This window comes from Grammomys surdaster, unplaced genomic scaffold (genome assembly GCF_004785775.1).
Source record: "Grammomys surdaster isolate TR1022 unplaced genomic scaffold, NIH_TR_1.0 123837, whole genome shotgun sequence".
Lineage (NCBI taxonomy): Eukaryota > Metazoa > Chordata > Mammalia > Rodentia > Muridae > Grammomys > Grammomys surdaster.
The window spans coordinates 71,061-79,366 of record NW_021618987.1 but is presented as its reverse complement, the minus strand read 5'-3'; the positions used below and the strand labels follow the sequence as shown (position 1 = coordinate 79,366).

Genomic DNA, 8,306 nt, shown 5'->3' with positions numbered 1-8,306 from the left:
GCTGTAAAGATGATAGCCACTTTCGGCTAAGAGTCGGCTCCCAACAGTTTCTCTCCTCATCCCTCATTCTCTTCTCCTCTGAGAGTGTGGAGGACCCCTGTGGGTATCTCTCCACTTTGGCACATCAAGTCTCTGTGGGATTAGGTGCATCCTCTCCCACAAAGGCCAAACAAGGCAGCCTGTCTAGAAGGGCATATTCCACAGACATGCAACAGCTTTATGGAAAGACCTTGTTCCAATTGTACAGGACCCACATGAAGACTGAGCTGCACATCTGTTACATATGTGCAAGAGGTCCTAGGTCCTGCCTGTGTGTGCTCCTTGGTTGGTGGTTCAGCCTGTAGAGCCTACAAGGGTCTAGATTAGTTGATTCTGTTAGTCTTTCTGAAGAATTTCTACTCCTTTTGTGTCCCTCAATCCTTCCTCCAACTCTTCTATAAAGGTCTCCAAGATCCATCCAATGTTTGGATGTGAGTCTCTGAATCTCTCTGAATCAGCTGCGTGGCAGAGCCTCTCAGAGGACAGCTTTTCTAGACTCCTGTCTGCAAGCATAACAGTATCATTAATAATGTTAGAGATTGGTGCTTCCCTATAGGATAGCTCTCTAGTTTGGTGGGTTATTATTTGGCCATTCCCACAGACTCTGTTCCATCACTTGTTCCTGCAATTTTTGTAGACAGGATAAATTTTGGGTTGAAAGTTTTGTGGGTGGGTTGGTGTCCTTATTACTTCACCAGGGTTCCTGCCTGGTTACAGGTGGCCTCTTCAGGTTCCATATCCCTAGTGCTGTGAGTTACAGCTAAGGTCACTCCCATTAATTCTTGGGAGTCTCCCCTTCCCAAGTCTCTGGAATGTCCTTGAGGTATTCCCCACACCCATCAGTAGCATATTTCCATTCATTCTTATGGCTGTATGACCATCTCTTCTGTCTCTCCCCATTCTAGATTCTGAACCTCCTCATCCCCTTCCCATCCCCTCTCCCACCCAGGTTCCTCCCTTCATCTGCCTCCTATGACTATTTTATTTCCCCTCCTAAGTGAGATTAAAGTATCTTTGCTTGAGTCTTCCTTCTTGGTTAGCTTCTTGGGGTCTGTGGAGTGTAACATGGGTATCCTGTATTTTATGGCTAATATCCACTTATAAATGAGTGCATACCATGCATGTCATTTTGGGTTTGGGTTACCTCACTCAGGATGATATTCTCAAGTTCCATCCATTTGCCTGCAAAATTCATAGCTCTAGTTGAGGGGGGTTATTACTTGGCCATTTCCACAGACTCTGTTCCAAAGATGTCTTTGTTTTTAATATCTGGACAGCATTCCATTGTGTACATGTACCACATTTTCTTTACTCATTCTTCAGTTGAGAGACATCTAGGTTGTTTCCAGTTTCTGGCTTTCAAGCATAAAGCTGCTGTGATCATAGTTGAGGAAGTGTTCTTGTGATATAGTGGGACATCTTTTGGGTATATGCCCAGAAGTGGTATAGCTGGGTCTTGAGATAAAACTATTCCAAGTTTTCTGAGAAACAACCAAATCGATTTCCAAAGTGGTTGTCAAAGTTTGCATTCCCACCAACAATGGAGGAGGGTTTCCCTGGCTCCACTTCCTTGCCAGAACATGCTATCATTTTGATCTTAGCCATTCTGATGAGTGCAAGATGGAATCTCAGAGTTGTTTTTATTTGCATTTCTCTGATGACTATGAACTTTGAACATTTCTTTAAGTGATTCTCAGTCATTCGAGATTCCTCTGCTGTGAATTCTCTGTTCAGCTTTATACCACATTTTAAAGCTTGTTATTTGGCTTGTTGGTGTCTAACTTCTTGAGTTCTTTATAAATTAAGTTCTTTATAAATTTTGGATATTAGCTCTCTGTCAGATGGAGGGTTGGTGAAGATCTTTTCCCAATCTGTGGTTGCCTTTTTGTCCTATTGACATTGTCCTTTGCTTTATATATGCTTTTCAGTTTCATGAGATCCCATTTATCAATATTTATTTATATTTATTCCATTTATTTAAGAGCCTGAGGTATTGGTTTTCTGTTCTGGAAGTTGTCTTCTATACCAATGAGTTCAAGGCTATTCCACTTAATTAGATTTAGTGTGTCTGGTTTTATATTGAGGTCTTTGATCCATTTGGACTTGAGTTTTGTAGCACAAAGTCTGTACCTGCATTTTGACTCCACATGGAATGGAACAATTGGTTCCTCCTTATTTTCAGCATCATTTCTATGTATCTCTTTCACTTAAAATCTTATTTCATTGTCCTTTCATGCAAACTCAGAATGAGTTTATTGATGTCTACACATGAAAAACCCAGTCATCTATGCTATGAGAATGGACTTTTTTTTGGATAAATTTGGAGAAAAGAACTGTTGTTAATATTTTGAATTTTATGTGTGTTGCCTGCATACTTGTGTCTAAGTGTTCATGTGCCAAGAGAAGCGGAGGACTTTGAGTGTCCTGTTTTATCACTCTGCTTTATTCCCTTGAGATGGAACCCCAAGTTCGATGTTTCATCCTAGGTAAATTGCCAGTGAGCTCTTAAGATCTGCCCCCTTCTGTTTGTAACACTTTGGTTATGACGGCTATAGCTGGGGATTCAAATTTGGAGAAAAAAGGTGCTTTTATTTGGTGAGGCATCTCCTTGGCAGAGTTATCTGGTCTAAAAACATGATATGCTTTTCCATTCCTTCAAATTTTCTTTGATCATCATTTTTACAGCTTTCAGCATAGTGTACATTTTTTGTTATATTCACACCAAAAGTATATCCTCTTCTTTTATTTATTTACTTTTATTGTATTATTTCGTGTTGATGGGTGTTTTTTCTACATTTAAGTCTGTGTAGCATGTGCATGCTGCATCCCTATGGAGCTAGACAAGGCCCTCAAACCCCCAGGAACTGGAGTACAGATGATTTAAGTTGACATGTGGGTGCTGAGAACCAAACCCTGGTCCTCTGGAAGAATAGCTACTGCTTATCCTTTGAGTCCTCTTTCTAACCCCTAGTATTTTATTTCTTTGGAATGATTGTGAAAGTGATTGTGTGTTTCACGTGGTCTTACCTACTCTCACTTACCTTAAAAATGTACCCAAATCTTTGTTTATTTTTCTTGTATCTTACAAAGGTTTTTTGCATTAACATAAAAAAGTTAGGCATGGCCACAGGTGCAATAACTCCAGCACTGGAGACAGAGACAAGAAGATTCCAGGAGCTCTCTAGCCAGTCAGCCTAGATGTAACAGGGAGCTTTAGGCTCTAGAAGAAATCTTGTCTCAAAATAATAAGGTACACCAACGAAGCAGGACACCTGATATCCTGCTCTTGCCTCTGCTCATGCACACATTGCATACTCCGAGTGAAAACATTAAAAATGTGATTTTCATTTAAAATTTTTAAGTCATATTCAGCTTTGATATCTACCTACGTTATTTTAGTATAGAGACATCAAATGCAAAATGTACTCATTTTAAAATTCAGAATGACAAAATATCTATTTTTTTTTCAAAATGTGTGTTTTTATGACAGTCGTAAGATTCAAGGAGGTAGTCCAAGACTATAATAAAGAGGGAAGTATAATCATCTCCACCTAAAGAAAATCAGTAAGAAAAAAAGAGTTTAATACTTAGATTTTTTCAAATACTGTTATTGTTTTCTCAAACCACTTTTTTCACGCCCTTATCAAGAAGCTCATCCTATGAATATATGTAAATATTTAACTGACCTGTCTCTACAAGGCCACCAGTTTAAATTAGTTCCTTTCTGCTTGGCACAGACTGGAAGTATTGTCGCCATCTAGTCCCCCTGAAACAGTGGTTCTTCATCTGTGTGGAAATACTATAGAAAGAGAAGGCTACACAATAAAGTCTTCAGCCACATGCATTGGCTGTGTGCCACCTCCACCCTCCTATAGGGTTAGGCATTTGAGACAAATATTCATTGAACACATTACATTAACTCACTATGTGGTCATAAATATTTTAAAATAAATGATACCATTTATTTATTTATTTATTTATTTATTTATTTATTTATTTATTTATTTCAACTGCAGAGTTCTCCAAACTTGTATATGGCAACATCTCTTTTACTTTGGATTCTAGAGGATTGTTCAAGTAGGAGTTTTAGAAAAAGCTATCAACTTTCTGAGAAAGAAGAATGGAAGAGATTAAGAACAGTGCTGTCTCCAACCTTCACCAGTGGGAAGCTCAAAGAGGTAATGAAGTAATAAACTTTTCATTGGAAACATGAGGAACATATCTGGGGACAGGTAGAATGGAGAATCACAGTCCTTTTCCAGTCAGTGTCCTCTGAGTTGAAACCTCCTAACAATGACCTTTTGTGTTAATGTGACCTCTTGATTCTTGGAAAGGTGTTCACTGAGAATTAAACCTTCTCATCTTACAACAGATAATATTTTGTTTTGCATGTAGATGTTCCCCATCATTAACCAGTATGCAGATTTGTTGGTGAAAAACATAAGGCATGAAGCAGAAAAAGGCAATCCCATCACCATGAAAGAGTAAGTACCAGCACAGTTGTTGGGTGCTAGACTGTTGCATTAGTTATTTTCCTGTTGCTTTGACAAAATTCTCCGAGAACAGCAACTGAAAAGAGAAAGGCCCTATTTTGACTTACATTTCCAGGGATATACAGTCCCTCATGGCAAGAAAACATGTTGACAGAAACAGGAGGCTAACTGATCACACTGCATCTAACGCCCAAGAAACAGGAATCCCAACCTATAAAGATTCAAGATCTAGTTGTAACAACCTACTTCCTCTAGAGAGGCTCAACCTCCTAAAGTTCAGAACTTTCCCAAAAAGTACCATGTGTTCAGAACTAAGGCTCAAACATGTGAGTCTATGGGGGACATTTTATATTCAATTAATCCCATAGCTGCCTTCTGGGATTCTGGAATTCACATTGTTAAGTCACCTCAGGAATCAAATAGGAGTGAGCTGTTGGTGTTACAATTGATTACCACAACTTGGGCTTCTGCTGGGGTTGAGACCAGAGGAAAGTGGAGACTTTCTTGTAACAATGTTATGAGGTACCTAAAGGCCTGGAGGTTTAGCCAATTAGCTTTCCTTCCCAGACACTCCTCCATGCAAAATGTATTTAACCTCAGGACCACCCTGAGAAGTGGTATATGGTTTTACTCATCCACTTTCTGCACTGACAATAAATGCCTTAAAACCATGGACTGCCTCTTTTCATCGGGATCCTCTGTGGGGAGCCATGGAGAAGGTCTTTGCCTATAGAGCCACCATATGGTCTCCCATAGAAGGTCTCTTTGTACTCCCAGCCATGGCCACCACCAAGCTCAAGCCAAGACAACCACCACTGACAAGCCAAGGACTATCCCCGTGGAACCAGCTAGAGTGCCCCTCTTATCCCCTCTAGCCCCCGGGCCAGATCCAGCCCACCGTCACCCATTTCATTCTCAACTCTTCTGTGGCCCCCAGTGGCACCTGGGTGTCTGAGAGCCTGAGAACCAGACAGCCTTGGCCTCATCACAGCCCCAGGGATGTCCCTGCCCCCAAGCTGGCTTCTGCTGTCCCACGTCAGACTTCGCTTCCAACCACTAGAGCAATGTTCTGTGGCTTACCTATGGCCCAACACCTGCCTGGCCCCAATGTGGGGAAAATATGGTCAACTTCTTGTGTCTTGCCTCCTGAGTGGGTGAGCCCTGTGACAGAGCAGATGCAGGACCCCAATTAACCCTACAGACCATGGCAACTCCTTTTTTTGAATTTCTCTCCCCTTTTTTATTGGTTATTTTATTTATTTATATTTCAAATGTTGGTTCCCTTCCTGGTTTCCCCTCTGCAATTCCCCTATGACATCCCCCTTCCCCGTCTCTATGAGGGTGCTCCCCTACCCACCCACTCCTGCCTCATCTCCCTAGCATTCCCCTATGCTGGACATTAAACATCCACAGAACCAAAGGCCTCTCCCATTGATGCCACATACATAAGCAATTGGAACCATTTAGTCCCTTGGAGCTCTGGGGGTTCCAGTTAGTTGATATTGTTGTTCTTCTTATGGGATTGCAATCCCCTTAAGCTCCTTCAGTCCTTCCCCTGTCACGGGGACAGCTATACAAGGCTCGTGTCAACAAGCACTTCTTGGCATCAGCAATAGTGTCTTGGTTTGGTGTCTGCAGATGGAATGGATCCCCAGGTAGGGCAGTCTCTGGATGGTCTTCCTTCAGTCTCTGTTCCAATGGTTGTCCCTGTATTTCCTTTAAACAGAAACAATTCTGGGTTAAAATTTTTGAGATGAGTGGGTGGTTTCATCCCTCAACCTGGGACCATGCCTATCCACTGGTTATGGTCTCTACAGGTTCTATTTCCCCTTTGTTAGGTATTTTGTCTAATACATCCCATTTGGCTCCTGGCAACTGCTTGCTTCCCTGGCACCTGGGACTTTCTATTGGCTATCCAAAGTTCCTCATTCCTCACTGTTACACACTTCCATTCAATTTCCTGAACCTCTGTACTTCTCCCCTGTCTCCTCTCACATCTGCTCCTTTTCCCTTCCCCCTCCTCTATCCCTCCCAGATTCCTTTCTCTTTCTACCTTCCATGATTATTTTGTTCCCCCTTCTAAGCAGGACTGAAGCATCCATACTTTATTCTTCCATTTTCTTGTGCTTCATATGGTTTGTGAGTTATATTTTGTGTATTCTGAGCTTTTGGGCTAATATCCACTTGTCAGTGAGTACATACCATATGTGTTCTTTTGTGAATGGGTTACCTCACTCAGGATGATATTTTCTAGTTTCATCCATTTGCCTGTGAATATCATGAAGTCATTGTTTCTAATAGCTGAGTACATTGTGTAAATGTACCACATTTTCTGTATCCAATCATCTGCTGAGGGACATCTGGGTTGTTTCCAGCTTCTGGCTATTATAAATAAGGTTGCTATGAACACAGTGGCGCATATGTCCTTGCTATATGTTGGAGAATCTTGGGTATATGCCCAGGAGTGGTATAGTTGGGTCCTCAGGTAGGATTATTTCCAGTTTTCTGAAGAGCTGCCAGACTGATTTCTAGAGCGGTTGTATAAGCTTGCAATCCCACCAACAATGGAGGAGTGTTCCTCTTTTTCCACATCCTTGCCAGCATCTGCTGTCACCTGAGTTTTTGATCTTAGCCATTCTGACTGGTGTGAGGTAGAGTCTCAGGGTTGTTTTGATTTGCATTTCTCTGATGACTAAGGATGTTGAACATTTCTTTAGGTGCTTCTCAGACATTTGGTATTCCTCAGTTGAGAATTCTTTGTTTAGCTCTGTATCCCATTTTATTTACTTTTTTATTTCTATTTTTTAATTTTTTTAAAAAATTATTTATTTACTTATTTACCTATTGGAGAGGAAAGAGTTTATTTCATTTTATATCTTATAGTACATTATGAATGGTAGTCAGGACAGGAAATCAAACATGAACTTGGAGGCAGGCACTGAAGAAGAGGTCATGAAGGAATTGAATTACTATGTTGTGCAGACTGATTTCTTGTTACAGCTGTACAGGGTACTTGCAATAGTAAATCATCAGTCAAGAAAATAATCATTTGCCTACTAGACAATGTGAAGTTTCCTTTTTCAGTTTGACTCCTGTTGGACTATATTTGATAAAAAACAAAGAAAGAACAAAAGAAGGAAAGAAAAGGAAGGAACAAAGGAATGAAAGAGACAAAGAGTGAAAGAAGGAAGGAAAGAAAGAGAAATAAGGAAGGAAAGAAGGAAGGAATGAAGGGAAAAATATTTTCTCAGACAACTAGATCCTGGCTTTGTTGATTCTTTGTATAGTTCTTTTCATTTCTACATGGTTGATTTCAGCCCTGAGGAGGCACCATGAGGTGCTGAAAAGAAGGTATATTCTTTTGTTTTAGGATAAAATGATCTGTAGATATCTGTTAAGCCCATTTGGTCCATAACTTCTGATAATTTCACTTTGTCTCTGTTTAGTTTCTGTTTCCATTATGTGTACATTGATTATAGAGGAGTGTTGAAGTCTCCCACTATTATTGGGTGAGGTGCTATGTGTGCTTTGAACTTTAGTAAAATTTCTTTTATTAATTTGGGTGCCCTTGCATTTGGAACATAGATGTTCAGAATTGAGAGTTCATCTTGGTAGATTTTTCCTTTGATGAGTATGAAGTGTCCTTCCTTATCTTTTTTGATTACTTTTGGTTGAAAGCCGATTTTATTTGATATTAGAATGGCTACTCCAGCTTGTTTCTAGGAACCATTTGCTTAGAAAATTGTTTTCCATCCTTTTACTCTGGGGTAGTGT

The 8,306-nt window shown here is 40.4% G+C and overlaps 1 pseudogene; it reads left to right on the top strand.

Annotated features, from left to right (window-relative positions):
* The window catches only part of LOC114636391, a 43,406-nt pseudogene that overhangs the window by 12,356 nt on the left and 22,744 nt on the right, over positions 1–8,306 (top strand).